This window comes from Octopus sinensis, linkage group LG9 (assembly GCF_006345805.1).
Source record: "Octopus sinensis linkage group LG9, ASM634580v1, whole genome shotgun sequence".
In the NCBI taxonomy this organism is placed as follows: Eukaryota; Metazoa; Mollusca; class Cephalopoda; order Octopoda; family Octopodidae; genus Octopus; species Octopus sinensis.
In genome coordinates this window covers 60,499,254-60,518,451 of record NC_043005.1, presented here as the reverse complement: position 1 = coordinate 60,518,451, position 19,198 = coordinate 60,499,254, and the positions used below count along the sequence as shown (strand labels likewise).

At 35.1% G+C, this 19,198-nt stretch overlaps 1 long non-coding RNA gene across 1 annotated transcript; it reads left to right on the top strand.

Moving 5' to 3' along the window:
• The first annotated feature begins 1,059 nt into the window (after positions 1 to 1,059).
• Positions 1,060 to 15,468, top strand: LOC118764702. Its single transcript, XR_005000508.1, has 3 exons — positions 1,060 to 1,071; positions 12,515 to 12,519; positions 15,343 to 15,468. It is a non-coding gene; the product is annotated as an uncharacterized LOC118764702 (long non-coding RNA).
• The last annotated feature ends 3,730 nt before the right edge of the window (positions 15,469 to 19,198 follow it).

The window sequence follows — 19,198 nt, the reverse complement described above, 5'->3', positions numbered from 1 at the left end:
TACTACTACTACTACTACTACTAATAATAATAATAATAATAATAATTTCTACTGTAGGCATAAAGGCCTGGAATTTTGTGGGAGGGAGTCAGTTGATTAGATCGACACCAGTATGCAACTGGTAATTATTTTCTCGACCCCGAAATGATAAAAGACAAAATCAACCTCGGCGAAATTTGAGCTGAGAACGTAGCAACGGGAAAAATACCGCTTCGTCCAATGCGCAAACAATTCTACCATAGTACATCTTCGGTGTTAGAAGCTGTGCAAAGACAATAAATGATAATGATGATGATGATTACGATAATAATAATAATAATAATAATAATAATAATAATAATAATAATAATAATAATCATAATAATAATACTCCTTCCTACTGGAAGCACAAGGCCTCACATTAGGAGGAAGAGATTGATTCGATTACATTGACCCCAGTGCGTAACTGGTACTTATTTAATCGACCCGGAAAGAATGAAAGGTAAAGTTGACTACAGCGGAATTTCAACTCAGAAAGTAGCGACGGACAAAATACCAATAAGCATTTTGCCCAGCGTGATAACGACTGTACCAGCTCGCTGCAATAATAATAATAATAATAATAATAATAATAATAATAATATAATAATAATAATAATGACGAAACAATATACCATCTCGTTTCGGGATGACGAAACAATGGACCATCTCGTTTCGGGATGTCCTGTGCTGACACCAAACGAATACAAAAATCGCCACGATAGGGTAGGACAGTATATACATTGGAAGATATGTAAACACTACAAATTCGTCACTCCTGCTAACTGGTATGAACACCATCCTCAGCCAGTTGTTGAAGGTAAAAATGTCACCATCCTCTGGGATTTTCCAGTCAACACTGACAGAACGATCAAGGCTAATCGACCAGACATAATTGTTAAAGACAGGGAAGAAAATACCTGCAGACTAATAGAGATAAGCGTCCCCACTGATAAAAATATATACGTAAAGGAATTTGACAAACTTAGTAAATATAAGGACCTGGAAATCGAAATACAAAAGATGTGGAATCTTAAAACAAAAACTGTTCCTGTTATTGTAGGTGCCCTAGGTATGATAAAAAAGGGATGTCAGAAACACCTAGACAATATCCCTGGAGAACCATGTCTCAAGGAAATCCAAAAGATTGTGCTAATAAGTACTGCCCACATCCTTAGAAAAACCCTATCAATGTAAATGTTTGTGTTTGTATTACATGGAGATATTTCCCTACTTCCCCTCCCCAAGCTTTCAGCTATATTTCAACATCTCTTAACCTTCACTTGTCCTAGGGCGCTGGGTGTGCCCCGGCAAGTGATTGCATCAAACATGCAGATTCCAAATCTCTTGTGAGTATAAATGACAATAATAATAATAATAATAATAATAATAATAATAATAATAATAATAATAATAATAATAATAATCGGCTGGACATGACAGAGGATGGACGTATTTTTCCGATGCTCTGAACTGGCAACAGCGAACCCAGCAGGACAACTGAAAAAAACAACTGTAGAAAACTGGAAGATCTACTGTTTTCTGTGAGTAATTTGAATTTCCCTCAAAATAAGTTAAGGAACTTACATATCTACAGCTCTTACAAACGTACACGTAACAAGAAAAATTAGAAACAAATATTTCCAATTCTGTGTGAACATTTACATTTAGTCGTCTCTCATGACTATAAGAATGTGTAAAATTGCCTTTTAAATTGCCTTTTATTGTAACAGCACAATTAAATGCACGATAAAAAATTATGGAATTAAGCACCTGCTAATATATACATACAACTGAATTCAGAAATTTAAAAAATATATACATAACATTGAATTCAGAAATTAAAAAAAAAATCATCGACGTAAACATCAGATAATATGTGTGTGTGAGTATACATATACATATACATATACATATGCATGTGGAAAGGAAGAAAAGAGAAAGGAAAAAAATAATAAATGTAAACAGGTTTGACCTTTTACTGACCATTAACGTCCTTTGTCTCCACCATCTGCTGAATCTATTTATAGACCCATAGAACATGACCTCTTTAACCAACCATTCCCCCACACAATGGCAGTAGTGGTGTTAATGGTGGCTGTGACTACACATAAAACAATGTCACTGATGATGATGATGGTGATGTTGATGATGATGATAATGGGGATGGTGGTGAAGGTGATAGTATTAACAATAATAACTGACAGATCCCTTTTTTTCTTTTCTCTCTTGTCCTCTCCGTTATCTATTCCATTATTCCGAACTAATACAGGAGAAGGGAAACTTTTATAAGTTTTAAAAGAGGAAGTGAAATGAAGGAAGGAAAAATGGGGAAGAAGGAGACAGAGAAAATAGGGAAAAAAGGAAGAGAAGGGAAAAAAGTTCGGAAGATAAAACTATCAACAAAAAATACAGACGAAACGATCTGCTAGCCTTAAAATATGCGCTAACGAGCAATGCCTTACGTGTAGAGAACCGTACAACTGACAGATTCCATCTCCTAATTAATTTAATAAATGGCAGCTCGCATGACTATTCAAATTCAACAAATCAACAATAAACCGCAAAGGAAACATGGTCTAGGGAAGATAATAAGAAGTTCTTGAGGCCTTCTACCATGCCATATATTTCCTCACAGATAAATCTAACACTGTACAAACATACTTAAACTGGAGACAGAAACACCCTGAAGTAAGACCCTACATAGACAGTAACAAACTTGTCAACGTCAGAAGAAACATTATAAAAAAAATTACTGACTGAAGTAGAGATTGATCAAGTTAGACAAGCAATATCGGATAAAATGAACGAAGCTGCAGCTAGAGAAGATCATACAGAGGAAATAATTATAGACCAGCCCAGGGCTGATAAAAACGAAGTAAGGATTGAAAGAGTTAGTATAAGTGATAGGCAAAGTGAAATACTCCCTGAACAATCATAAACACGAAGACAGATGAACATCAATAGATAAGAAAGTCACAACAATATTGACCCAACAGAACTACATGAGCTAAAAATCAAATCATGATTGAATGGTTGAAAATTAAAGAAACCAGCATGGATGAACGTGATACAATCCCTAAAATCCGCAACTCTAACCAAAATATGAAAATAATTGGTAAAATCCGGCTTGCACTTAGGGATATAATTTCAGCTAATGATGTTGATATCACAACTCTCAACCACCTATACTATGCATCCGCGAAAATCTCAACGATCCTATGTGGTGTAAAGATTAGAAAACGGCAACATTCCCACAAAAAGCCTTCTTGGCAAGAGCGTCTGCAACAACGAATTAAACTATTTAGATCTGACATTGAATATTTGAAAAACCTTAAGGCTCACAAGACTACCAAACCTACAAAAACCCAGAAATGCTGAAAAAATACAATATGAAAACTATACTTGATATTGATGCAACCAGAAAACCATCAAACAAAAGTATCTCCAAAGCTGCAAGCTGCCGCATAGCGAGGTATGAAAAGCGTGTTAGATTTTTCAAGGACAACAACATGTTCAAAATAACCCCAAGAATTTTTACAGGAAGATAGGAAAAACAGCGTTACTGCAAGGTCTGTACCATCAAAAGAAGAAGTGCAGGGATTTTGGAATAAATTTGTGCTGAAGAAAAACACACAACGAAAAGGCCCCCTGGATTGACAGAATATCGACAGAACTGGACCCCTTAGAAGAGCAAAGTGGGAGGGTGTCATGGTAGAAGAATAAGATCTGCTCTCAGGAGGTCAAGCAACAATGGAAGTCTCCAGGAAAGGATAAAATTCCTAACTTCTGGCTGAATGCCTTCCCAGAGAGCCATGAACTGCTAACAGAACTGTACAATGATGTTTTGCAACACCCTAGTAGGATGCCTCCTTGGCTAGTTAATGGGTTAACATTCCTGCTTCCAAAAAGTGAAGAAACAAATGAACCAAAAAACTATAGACCCATAGCCTGCTTAACAACAATGTACAAAACGCTAACATCTGTCCTGACGGAATATACTTATAGTTTTCTAACAGACAGAAGCATATTCCCTAATGAACAGAAAGGATGTAAACGTGGATTCTACGGCTGTAAAGATCAACTACTCATCAATAAGATGATCTTAGAAGATTGTCACAAACGACACATAAACTTATCAATAGCCTGGATAGACTATAAAAAGGCTTTTGATAGCCTACCACATAGCTGGATTAGGAAATGCCTGGAAATGTATAAGATAGCACCTACTCTGCGAAACTTTTTGACTGTAAGTATGAGATCATGGAGACCAACGAACACATCTCTGAACAGTGACAATGAATCCTAAATGCTGGTGATGTAAAAATTTCGTGTGGCATTTTCCAGGGTGACTCACTGTCACCACTCCTCTTTTGTTTTGCCTTAATACCTCACTCAAAACTGCTCATGACGCGCAGTACGGGTATAAAATGTTTGATAAATATATAAATCATCTCATTTACATGAATGATTTAAGCTCTTTGTAAAAAATGACCAACAACTCAAGGCTCGTACTAGCGATAGTCAACAATTTAGTGACGACATCAGAATGCAATTCGGCCTCGATAAATGTGCAAAAGCTACCTTTATCAAAGGAAAAATGACAGAAACATGTAACGTTAACCTTGACCAGCAGAATGTCATAAAAGAACTAGACCCAGCGGAGAGCTACAAGTACCTAGGGGTAATTGAAGGGAACGGATTAAGGCATTCAGAGATGATGGAAATGATCAGGAGAGAATGCTATCGAAGAGTGAAAGCAATACTCAAGACAGAGCTGAATGCAAGAAACAGGATCGAAGCGATCAATGCATTAGCCATACCAGTCGTGACTTACAGTTTCAATACTGTTAACTGGTCAATTACTGAAATATGTCAGCTCGACAGAAAAATAAGAAAACTGTTGACAATGCATAGAATGCACCACCCTAAGGCAGATACAGAACGACTTTATCTGCCAAGAAAAGAGGGAGGCCGTGGTCTTTTGCAACTGGCAATAACAATGACGATTGCAACAAGTAGCCTAGACACCTACCTGAATAAGTCTGAGGACTGGATGTTAAAACTTGTCTCAAAACATGAAAACAAGAAAGCATCATACTCAGTAACAAAACAGGCAAAGGAATATCTAAGTGAATTCCGAATACAACCAATTTCGGAATTAGAGATAGACATACAAGAAACAAGCACAGAAAAGCTAGGCGCATGAAAACCCGTGCCAAAACTGCGCCATAGATATTCTGAATAATAAATGGCAAGAAAATCTCTATGGCAAATACCCAAAGAGAGCGAATAATGCAGATATTGACAAAGCCCTGACCCATCAATGGCTAATGGCATCTGGCTTAAAATCTGAAACAGAGGGCTTTATCATAGCAGCTCAAGATCAAGGCCTACCAACGAGAAACTACCAGGCCAACATATTAAAGAACGGCAGTAGCCCAACATGTCGTGTATGCCGACAACAAAATGAAACCATTGATCATGTTGTCTCCAAATGCAGTCTTCTAGCGCCTACAGAGTACCTCAACAGGCATGATAGAGCTGCACAATATATTCACTGGGTAATTTGCAAAAACATGAATTTGCCCCATGAAAAAAAACTGGTGGGAACACAATCCACCTCCAGTGCTTGAAAATAACCACATCTCACTCCTCTGGAACTTCACCATTCGAATTGACAGAAGGATAGATGCAAATAGGCCAGACATCATATTGAAAGTCTTCAGACAAAGAACATGCCTCCTCATTGATATGACTGTCCCAATCGATATAAACGTATCTGTCAAGACCTACCAAAAACTTAGCAAATATAAAGTATTTCATTGCTACATGCATAAGCTTAACACGAACATAATTAAATTATAATGCCAAAGAACCCAGCAACCCCATCGCGCTTCAGGACCAGTTATTGCAACAGCCTGGGTTTCAGGGGCCCACAGCTTTTTAATATTCTCCCAAAGAGCCTGAGGAACCTGCACAAAGTAGATGTAGGGGCTTTTAGATCAAAGCTGGACCTCTTCCTGTCGAGAGTTCCAAATGAACCTACCTCGCGGCAAGAGGTGCAAATGAGGGTAGCTACATCAAACTACATTCTTCACCAAGTGCCACATATTAGAGTTGGCTCTCAGTAACAATTGTGTAGCAAAACGGCGGTGCATCAGCGTGGCTGCAGCTCTGAGCTGAAACTAGAGAGGAAAACAAAAGCTTACACGGCCTTGGTTAAGTGTAAACTTTCCGTAACTTGATTAAATTCGAACACGATAATCGCTGTTAGCTAGAAGTATCTAAGTGGCTGATTTGGCAGAGTTACTAGAACATCGGTTACGATGCTTGTTGCTATTTATCCCGTCTATCTGCGTTTGGAGTTCAATTTTCACCTGGGGGTCAACCATATCTTTTATCGCTTTGAAATCAATAACTAAAGTGCCAGTTAATTATTTCCTACTTTGCGACGAGATTTGCTGGTATAACGATCGACTTGGAAATTATGAGCTGCAAATATTCCTATCACTTAACTTATATCAATATTATTGATTTATTATTAACCCATAACAGATCATCATTACCACCACGGCATCATGACTAGCTATGATATACTTTTATGGTTTATACACTTTATATTGATTATATTTTTCTCCCTATCTAATATATTTTCCCTATCAAGAATCAATAAAAGCTTTTAAGAAAGTAGATGGGAATATCATAGTTAATAACAGTAACAAAATACATAAGGATATACATAGCAGCGGTCCCAGATGCATAGATATAATACACAAATATATATATATATATATATATATATATATGCAAACGTATTTCAATATATGTACACATTCACACACATATACATTCTTTAAAACTAATGGTACTTATAAAGTATAGTGTATTTAATACGCTTATGTGTGGAGCTGTATAAATGTGAATATGTAGGCATTCATATAGATGCAGAAAGTTATAATGAAATGCTTACACCAATGACGGCTATACTAACTATTGTAGATTTTTTTCCAAAAGAAATAGGTGGCTGCGGTAGTTTAAACATTTCTTTTTTTTTCCCTTTGCTAAAGCAGATTTCGGTTAGTTCAATTGATTCTCTAATAGCATATTAGCATTTATTTTATATTTGTTTCTTTTTATAATACATTTGGCCATGTCATAACATTTCTTTTTTCTTATTTAAAATTTGTTCTAGGCATTGGCTTCGCACAAATTATATGGAGGGGCAGTTGAGGAGATAGAGTTATTTTAAAGTAAATTCTAACCATACACTAACCTACAGTGCACACAAACAGACGTACATAGCATATGCATATATATATATATATATATATATATATATATATATATATATATACTTTATCTAACTGCAGCAGAAATTAACAAAATCTGTTACTCAGAGTTTCACGTTCCCGTTCGTCGAACAGTTTTGTTAACGGGAACGTGAGACTCTGAGTAACAGCTTTTGTTATATTTCTGCTGCTTTTAAATAAAGCATATTACTCTACCTCTGGTATTTGAGTACTCTTTTTTCCACCTTGTTTCACATTTATGTGCTTACTCCGGCATACATACATACATACCACCTTCAAATTTGTAGAGCGTCGGCTCGATTGTCGAGTGAGACTGCTCCACTTCTCTTCATTTCAAATTTTTACTGTAGGTGATTGATTGTTACCGTATCGGACTATGTTCCGAGTTGAAATCTAATCTCATTTTAATGAAAACACGGGGGCGACATGCAGCTGTGAAAAGCAATTGTTGGTTTGGAAAGGCTTCTACTCCGAATAGCTAAGTTCATCAATTACTATGCAATAGAGGAAGTAATGCAGATTTCAAGGTTTCTGCATCGAAATGAAATACATCCCCACATAGAACATGCGCATGCAATATTGTGAGCTGGCATTTATATATGTATGCTGTGAAACAGTTTACAGAAGTGTAACCTATCTTCTCTCTTAATTGATATTAAGGCAAGACCATGATCGATTAAACGCACATTCATATTACCTTTATCGGTCACTTTTACCATTTATGCAATTGCTAATTGTTTCATAGGTGGACTGAATTGGTGATATTTACAGCCCTCGGTAATGACTTAATGCAATGCTTATGACAAGATACACATCACTCACATTTCTACTGTCAGTATTCTTATACGTTAAGCGTTACACCTGAAATATAAAATTGATGTAACTTACAGATACTTTGTTAATACATATCTTATGATATGCGATGTTTATTGATTTACGGAATGATGATAACTGGCTGCTGTTCAGTTGGGAAGGTATCAGGATCATGAACCAAGAAAAGAGTGGTAAATGTACAGCTATATTCTTAGAAATAAAATATCGTTTTGTATGGTCAAAGCTTAACGCAATATTACAGTTTCATTAACTTATCTTTCATTAACATGGTAGAGTTTCTCAAAAACCTTGATCATCGTTTCAAGGCAGATTACAAAGTAATGTTCCAAAACCATAACGAGTATTGCAGCTTGTCTGCTATGAAATCATGTCTGGCAGCATTTCCGCCAAAGAAAGCAGTAATATACGCCTTTAATATTCTTTTAAAATTTTGACACAAGAGCAGCAATTTCGAGTGAGTGGATAAGTCTATTACATCGACTGGACCTGTAATTAATTTACCGATACCGAAGGCATGAAAGGCAACTCAACCCCGGAGGAATTTGAATTCAGATCGTATAGACGGGCAAAATGCTGCTAGGAATTTTCCCCACGCACTAAATATTCTTCCAGTTCGCTGCTTTAAATACATCTTTAACGTTAAGAACAGTATTTAAGGCGGTGAGCTAGCAGAATCATTACCTCACCGGACAAAATACTTAGCTGCATTTCGTCCGTCCTTAGGGTCTGAGTTCAAATTCCGTCGAGGTCGAATTATAATAGATCATTGCTTTCATTTTTTCGGAGTCAATAAAAAAAAAAGGATCCGGTGGACGTTGGCCTCGATGTAATCAACTTACTGCATTTCTCAATTTGCTAGGCTTGGCCAAAATTTGAAACCGGCATTTAAGGAGGTGAGCTGTCGTAATCGTTACCGCACCGGATAAAATGCTTAGCGTCATTTCTTACGTCTTTATATACTGATTTCAAATTTTGTGGTGATTGAGTTTGCTTTTAACCTTATCGTGGTCGATTAAATACATATCAGGTCAGCACTGATGTCGATGAAATTGATTAGCAACCTATTTCAAAGTTTCTGGTCTAATGCCTATAGTGGAAAAGAATATTAAGAACAGAACTTATTTCAACGGCACAAGATAGAAAGATTACTTTAAATCCAGTCGCTGTTTTGAAAATGTAAATTAGGACCGGTTAGAAAATTGATGAACTTCTGAGCATGTCAAACTTTTACATTCTGATATTGCGAAGTTTAGATAGCATCTTTAAATAAACTTCATTGACCAACATTTAATTTTCTGGATTGAATGTAATCGCAACAGAATTTCCAGATGCTTTCAATTCATCAATAATTTCTATCCAATAATAATATCATTGGATAACTCGGTTGGACGTATCTGTTGATATCTCTTGTATTGAAGCCATATTCTATTTAAAGATTCAGTGTGTGTCTGAAGCAGTAATCAGATGTTTGAATACAAATGCTGCAGTCAGCATGAACCGTGAAGATTTCTGGATTGAATGTAATCGCAACAGAATTTCCAGATGCTTTCAATTCATCAATAATTTCTATCCAATAAATAATATCATTGGATAACTCGGTTGGACGTATCTGTTGATATCTCTTGTATTGAAGCCATATTTCGATTTAAAGATTCAGTGTGTCTGAAGCAGTAATCAGATGTTTGAATACAAATGCTGCAGTCAGCATGAACCGTGAAGATTTTATTGAAATATAGACAAGACAATAATAGACATATTATGGACCAAGGAAAAGTAATCACTCTTAAAATATATCAGACTGATCAATTTAGTCTCCTATTGATGTTAGTGAAGCCGGGTTTCTAATAGTGTATTGTGAGTAAATAAATGATGGATTGAATATTCATTTCAGTAGATCTTGCTTTCCAGCAGAGGCTATTAACAATTAAGTAACTCTATTATATTTCAGCGATCAAACACAAATACACATTTACCGCGTAACCCCATTTAATATCTGCAAAAATACTCTATGGCGCAGATCGTTTTATACATTTCCATCATATTGATTTTTTTTAAATCTAACAATTTCTTTATGCATTGGTTTTGTAATCTATTACTATATTCGCAGTGAATTATATATAAAAGAAATATAAAAGTGCCCAGTTAAATAGTTGTTATTTGGATATTAATACGTTAGTTTTATCTGAATGATTTATACACTTCTCTCTCTATGTTTTAATTCGAAATGACTCCAAGTTAAGTGGCATACGATCTAGTGATACAATATTCCTGTTTAATCCATTAATCACACTTACAAAGAATTTTACATTATGCCTAATTAAATTTATTTTTTGACTAGTATCAGCTCAAACGGTTTCTTTGATTTATGATCATCCCGATATTTTTTATACGATAGCTATATTATACAAAGTCTGTTTATTTTGTAAAATAGCGGCATTTGATTTAAAATATATTTAGTCTCTACTTGTAACACGTTCGTTCACTTTGGCATGTGATAAAAGATTCCGTATGTAGCTTCAGGGTGATAATTACCTATATTTCCTTCTTAATTAAAATATTATTGACTGGTGCTTCACTTATAAAAACTATGAAAACGAGGGGTGACCTCGGCGGGATTTGAACTCAGAGAGTAGACTACCGGAATTAAAACCATTATACATTATATTCGATGCTCTAACGACTCTGCCAATTTGTACTAAATGCACGTGAAGTTGCAGAGAGTTCACAGTTCACTAAGTAAGATTCGAAATAATGGTTAAAACCGACTGGGGTTACCTGTGCATATAACAATGAGATAGATCAAAATGTTGAATGATTTATGTTTCAATTTTGCCCTATGTGTGATTGCATTCTGCGTCTTTAATGGTGTAAACATAATTTTAAGAAATTTATCTTCCTTACGACCTGCCTGTCAATTCAGCAGTAACACTGAAAGGATTCAGCGACTTGCTATCGTGTATGTGTGCCGTTGCAATTGTTTCTTTGAATAACGTTATAAGTGATCAGCCACACGAAACAGAAAATGTGCATAATGAAATGCATTTCCATTTTTTCCAGGATTTCGATACAGTTCACTGAAAGCCAATGTTGTTGTCAAGACATGAGAATTTGTGAAATGTATGCAATATTCATAAATTGTTTTCTGATAAATTTGAATATTTGTCGTTATCGAGAAACAATCTGGAAATATTTACAATTTGTGCAGATATTTTTTAAATTTTTTATTTTATTGTTACAAAAGGATATTGGCTATTAAACCCTACATATTGTTATTTGGTTGTTTCACCATTTGTATAAACACTTATTTGATTTAGTGTTTTTCAGGCTTTTATGCAAAGCAAAAATTTTCGTTTACTCAGGCAAAGAAGGAATTATTATCATGTTTCTCATTGCAATATAATCTAAATATCTCTCGCAACGCACATTATCTTCAACATCTTACCTTCTTGACTGCATAACCCGTTTAAGAATGAAGTCGGGTGCATACTCTGTAAACGTTATTCTGAATGTGATATATATATCCGATAGAGTGATTCAGAATGTGAATAGATTATTCTGATTCCGAAGCGGGAAACATGCCAAAGTGAAAAAATACATTATTGCACCAATTGCTTTTCAATACAGATTTGCTAAATCATCCATCGTTACAAGAATGGATGTTTTGTAAATTATTCGTTATATCTGATGCTTTTTGTACAATCACAGAGTAAGGAATATTTTTCATCAGAATACAGCAATTGTTATGCTGATTGCACATGAAAACAGTCGCAACAATGAGGCAAATATCTGATTTTTCTTCTGAAAGACGAAATTCGTTTCCCTTATCGAGAGTATGATATACAATTCAACAACAGGAAAAAATAGTTGTCAGTAATATGTATAGTCTAACTGGATCTACTTTGCATTGGTGCGTAATATGTAACGTAAATAAATCGTAATTATTATGACAAGGCAGCGAGCTGGCAGAAACGTTAGCACGCTGGGCGAAATGCGTAGCCGTATTTCATCTACCATTACGTTCTGAGTTCAAATTCCGCCGAGGTCGACTTTGCCTTTCATCATTTCAGGGTCGATAGATTAAGTACCATTTACGCACTGGGGTCGATGTAATCGACTTAATACGTTTGTCTTTCCTTGTTTGTCCCCTCTATGTTTAGCTCCTTGTGGGCAATAAAGAAACGTTAGCATGCCGGGCGAAATGCTTCGCGTTATTTCGTCTGCCGTTACGTTCTGAGTTCAAATTCCACCGAGATCCACTTTGCCTTTCCATCTTTGGGGGTCGATTAAATAAGTACCCGCTATGCACTGGGGTCGATGTAACCTGCTTAATCCATTTTCCCAAATTTGAGGACTTGTGCTTCCAGTAGAAATGATTATAATAAACAATTCTATTATAAACAGGCTAAAAGTGGCGAGCTGGCAGAATCTTTAGCACTCTGGATGACAGAGGGAGAGAGAGGGGGAGAGAGAGGAGGAATGAATAGAATATTGTCTTAATTGGATCTCAAGCCAATTTCAAATTTCAGATTTGTTAAATCTTAATACTTTACAGATGTGATTGGTATACAAAATTTTAATTTAATACTATTAACCTCGGTATATTTCTTCTACATTTTTGTAATCTACGCAAATATTCAGTAACACAGTACAGCTTCAAAACTAATCTACATTATCTTTCCTGTAATTTATTAATCAATCATTCTATCAAGAGCGTGTTACGTATAAAAACTAGTTATATACAAACTCTCTGTTGGCACACTAGGCTAACAGTATTACTTAGATTAGTACAGAACTTCAGGTAATCTTCTGGGAGGGTCCAAAGTTATGGTCCATCACTATTTTATACTATAAATCCGTAGATGTTTTTTATACAGAGTGATAAATTAGAAACAGGTTTAAAATAATGGTCATTACATATTCCTTTATTAGAGCAAATTTGGCTTACAGCTCTTCCAGTAGTCATTATAGGTACATTACGAAGATGTTTACTCAACTGGTCTATTGATCAAGTGAGACAAATTGAACGACCTTATAAAATTCATGCTACTTTCGTCAGAGCCATTTTTAGTTATAACATCTCACTTCTGAACTTCACATACCATGCATTAGCGATGTGTAAAGTAATAGCAGTGTGATTCGAGTGAAAAGACGCAATGATTTTAGTTGGATTTTGTACAATTTCCTCCGCGCATCAGCTTCCTCACAGCAAATATGAACAGTATTTTGAAGACAAACATGCGTATATGTTTAAGTTGCGGTATAGAGCCTATTAACTTTATTACAGGCTTTTACTGTCTTTTTCAAAGCCCTTTGATAATTGATGGTGCAGTTGAAAATAATCTGAAGGGAAACGTACTGTGTAGATGTAAATAAAATAGTGTGGGGTAGGGGTGGGGTAAATTTGATTACATAGACCCCAGTGCTCAACCTGTACATATTTTATTAATCTCGAAAAAAATGAAAGATAAAGTCGATCTCGGCAGAATTTGGACTCAGAACTTAAAGGCAGACGAAATGCCGCTCGAGCTTTTGCCGAGCGAGGCAACGACTCTGTTAGCCCGTCGCCTCAGTTAAAAATAAAGTATCGCTGATTGCACCCACAATTTTACTGTTCTTATGTCGCACATTTGCGCGATATCGTGACGACTAGGGTTCCAGCTGATCCGATCAACGGAACAGCCTGCTCATTAAATTAAGTTGCAAGTAGATGAGCATTCTACAGATACGTGTACTCTTAACGTACTTCTCGGAGAGATTAAGCGTCACACAGAGTGTGACAAGGCTGGCCCTTTGAAATACAGGTACACCAGAAAGTGTGAGAGAAAGTTGCGGTGAAAAAAATACAGGAGAGTTCACCACCACCACTTGTCGGAGCTTTGTGAAGCTTTAGGTGTTTTCGCTCAATAAACATTCAAAACGCCCGGTGTGGGAATCAAAACTGCGATCTTATGACCGCGAGACCGCTGCCCTAACCACTGGGCCATTGCGCCTCCACTGCGCAACATAATCACATGTGAAATAATAGAATTTTGTTAAATTTACAATAAATTAAAAAATCAAATATATATTTTGTACAGATGACCGCAATTTCAAATGGGTTGCAGATATTGTCTATAATTATTCCACTGCTAGTTAGCAGATAAGAATTTTTATTGCTACAAAACAAAATGACTACATAGTTTGCATAGTTTTCAACCTGACTTCATATTTATTTTCTATTTGTTAGATAAGTCTTGTAAATGCTATAATTATGTGGCATTATTTTTATTCCAATACCAGTTTAATGTTTGTTGTTTGACAGCTTATATGCATAATCCTTTCTTGAATATCGTTTTTATTTTTCGGAAAAATCTAATCTCGGATTTGTAATGATTTCTTTTCTATTGACTTTTCTTGTCATCGACATCTAAGTCAACAACCTACATTTTATAGCTACCGGATCAAGTAATGAAAAAATATACACGTACAATTACTAACTTCAGTTTTCCATAGAAATAAATATCACAATGCCTGGTGTGGGAATCGAAACTACGATTCTATGACCGAGAGTCCGCTGCCCTAACCACTGGGTCATTGCTCCTCCGCTGCGCGATGTAATCACATGTGAAATAATAGAATTTTGTTAAATTTACAATAAATTAAAAAATCAAATATATATTTTGTACAAATGATAATATTGATTGCACATATCCGTCTAAAGCCAAGAATTTGTGCAAAAGAATTATAGTCGGTTAAACTAACATGGACAATATTTTATAATTTGTCGTCCAATGTGAGATAAAAGGATACCAAGTACTGCAGGGTTTAAAACGGAATGCCGTCCAACGTAATGCAATAAATTTTTTGGATGCCCCCACAATTTCATTACAACTTCTACATGTCGAGTGAGATTGAGAACCTGCCTTAAGATTGCCGCAGGACTGTATATTTGTAAGGGAGGAATATAATCGATTGATTCTAATTTGGAAATACAAATATATGACTTCATTTCATTATGATATCTTAAAACGTTAAAAAAAAAAAGGAATGAAATGACAAGGACTGCACTATACCTGCCAATTTATCACTTTATAAATTGTTATAAGTACGTACCCCACGTGTCTATGTCACTCTCTCAATTTTTACATAATACATACATACACATATACACACACACGTACACCCATACACGAATGAGTGCTGAAAAGAAAACAAAGGACGATCAGTTAATGATTTTATACCACATATTCCCCTCTCAGATTCACACACTTATTGTATCGGTCATTCAGTTTTCCTAAACTCTGTAAAAGAAATCGGAAGGTTGGGTCCCCAGCCAGACTTTTCGTGACACACTTAAATCCAGGAACATTTCATCGCGCCCGCCATGTATGTATGCAAAGACAGGGGGATATATTGATGAATAAATACGTGCACACACGTGTGTGTATGTGCGTGTGCATGAGAGTATATATATATATATATAATTAATTAATAAGGGTGAGAGAATTAGATACTAATTTAATAGTATATCTATTCAACACCAAAGTGGCCTAGTGCTCCGAGAAACTGGATTATTATAATATTTTATAATATATTATAATTTTTTACAAAATAAATATAAAGAGGGTCACTATATGGCTCACTCTAGCACCATTTATCCAAAAGGTTTCAACCACAAAATACATGTTTCCCATGAAAGTCAGTACGATTGTTAGCTCACACGGACAGGGCAAATAAAAATAACAAAAAATACAGATTATTTTGGGACAATTGTTTCGCTATTATGAATTAAATGTAATTTTACTTACAAAAAAATCCACTTGTAGCTCGTCAGCCAAAACTATCTGGATGAAATCCACTCAATCACACGCCAGATTTACCATAACGATAAATACGCGTGTGGTTCAATTGATTACATCCGACGTTATAATTCAAATGCCCCACTAACAGCGCGCCAAAACTTTCACGGAAAAACAAATACTGCATTTAGAACAAATATACTGCATTAGAAAAATGCAGCATAATTATAATTAATTAATAAGGGTGAGAGAATTAGATACTAATTTAATAGTATCTATTCAACACCAAGTGGCCTAGTGCTCCGAGAAACCTGATTATTATAATATTTTATAATATATTATAATATTTTTAACAAAATAAATATAAGAGATTGTCACTATAGGGCTCACTCTAGCACCAGTTAATCCAAAAGGTTTCACAACCCCAAAAATACATGTTTCCCCTGAAAGTCTACATTGTTTGCTCACACGGACAGGGCAAATAAAATAACAAAAATACAGATTATTTTGGGACAATTGTTTCGCTATTAATGAATTAAATGTAATTTTACTTACAAAAAAAATCCACTTGTAGCTCGTCAGCCAAAACTATCTGGATGAAATCCACTCAATCACACGCCAGATGTTTACCATAACGATAAATCACGCGTGTGGTTCAATTGATTACATCCGACGTTTATTTCAAATGCCCCAACTAACAGCGCGCCAAACTTTCACGGAAAACAAATACTGCATTTAGAAATAAAGCAGCATAATATAATTAATTAATAAGGTGAGAGAATTAGATACTAATTTAATAGTATATCTTATTCAACACCAAGTGGCCTAGTGCTCCGAGAAACCTGGATTATTATAATATTTATAATATGTTATAATATTTTTACAAATAAATATAAGAGAGTGGTCCACTATATGGCTCACCTCAGCACCAGTTATCCAAAGGTTCAACACCACAAAAATACATGTTTCCCATGAAAGTCAGTACGATTGTTAGCTCCACGGACAGGCAAATAAAAAATAACAAAAATACAGATTATTTTGGGACAATTGTTTCGCTATTAATGAATTAAATGTAATTTACTTACAAAAAAATCCCACTTGTAGCTCGTCAGCCAAAACTATCTTGATGAAATCCCTCAATCACACGCCAGATTTTACCATAACGTAAATACGCGTGTGGTTCAATTGATTACATCCGACGTTATAATTCAAATGCCCCAACTAACAGCGCGCCAAACTTTCACGGAAACAAATACTGCATTTAGAAATAAATGCAGCATAATTATAATTAATTAATAAGGGTGAGAGAATTAGATACTAATTTAATAGTATATCTATTCAACACCAAGTGGCCTAGTGCTCCGAGAAACCTGGATTATTATAATATTTTATAATATATTATAATATTTTTACAAAATAAATATAAGATATATATATATATATATATATGCACGCCCACACATACGCACACGCACACACATATATATACATACATATATCGATTTATATCAACATCTCTCTATCTACACATGCACACACATATATATATGTATGTATATCTATGTGTGTGTGTGTGTGCGTATGTATATACATTTATACATACATCCAAACACTACACAGAAACCAACATGAGAAGAGGTTTATCAGGAATTCTGTAGTGTATCCTTAAATTCCATGTAAGAATTTTATGCTGATATAATGAAACATTCTCTCTGGAAGCCCTTACATTTTTAAAAGACGTAGTTTTCGAAATGGACATATGGAACACCATTTTTGACCCTTTAATAAAGGATTTGGGCTAAGAAGTTTGTAGCTGAAGTTGTGGTCGTTAAGCTTCAAGATTACTATCGAGTGGTTTACTTCATATCCCTCGTTGGGCTGTCTAAATATTGAAAATAGGTTGTTTTACCTAAGAATATATTTTCCTTTCAGTGATCCAACATAAGGCTTAATAAGTCTGACCTTTGCCATAGTTTGCCGTGCTTCATACCTATACGATAGTGCTGGACATGGTAATTTTTTTATCGAACCGAAGAAAGCATTGTTCCTTTGTTTTTTTTTGAAATTGTCGATACTTTCAAAAAATTGCAAATACTGACGGACATGTTATAGTTTCTTGGTGATTAACAGGATGTGAACTCAGAGAGAAAGAGTGAGAACAGTTTCTGGTAGGCATTCAATCGATCATTCTAGTACTTTCCCACATCCCTCGTCCTTTACTGGTACATTTTTATAGTTTCTGAAATTATGAAAATCAAACTCAGGTGCATTGGAACTTACTACTCAACGGCTCAAAAGAAATAGCATGCGCGTTATATATATATATATATATACATATGTGTGTGTTTGTACAAACATACATACATACTTGTGTCGGTGTACGCGTGCGTGCTCGTGAGTGCATGTATGCATATATGACTATGCGTTTGTTCATTTATGTTTGCTCTAATGCAATTGACATAGAGTATATGCATAAATGTGTATCCAAGTACACACACACACACACCTACATATATATATATAGGTGTGTGTGTGTGTGTGTGTGTGTACATAGATAGAGATACAGACATACACACATGGATGAATGGATAGACTGACGTATGTATGTATAATTTGAAGGAGAACAGGCAAGATTATTTTAGGCAGATAGGATTGTATATATATATTGTATATATATATATATATATATATATATATATATATATATATATTACCTCTCCTCTCTCTCTCTTCATATGCCTTTGTGTTCCGTTAGGTCGTAGGGATAGCTATGTGTGTGTTTCTATGATTATTATGCAAATTATTAATGAATTTTAGAATGAGAATGTCGTGGAAGATTGTGATTAATATATTTTCCGATGATATATTTTATAATTAATCTGTTGTTTTAATATATAATTTTGCATAATCTTACTTAATACGCATAACATTAATAAAACTAAGTAGATATTTATATTCGTTGACGAAAGTAATGATATTTTTTAATAACTCATTATTCTGATGTTCTTGAATCGCAGAAGAGCTAGTAATGACATATATTACTTCCTTATTTTAGCGTAATTTCTGATCAATTTTCACTCTGTATTAATGAGGAAAATCTCCAACCTAATAGTGCTCGTGTGAGCGTGTGTGTGTGAGAGAGAGAGAGAGAATCTCTGTGTGTGTGTGTTTGTGTACGTGTGTGTACGTGTGTGCATGAGCGAGAATGTACGTGTGAAATTTTCACAATATTTCACATTAATTAATGACCATAAA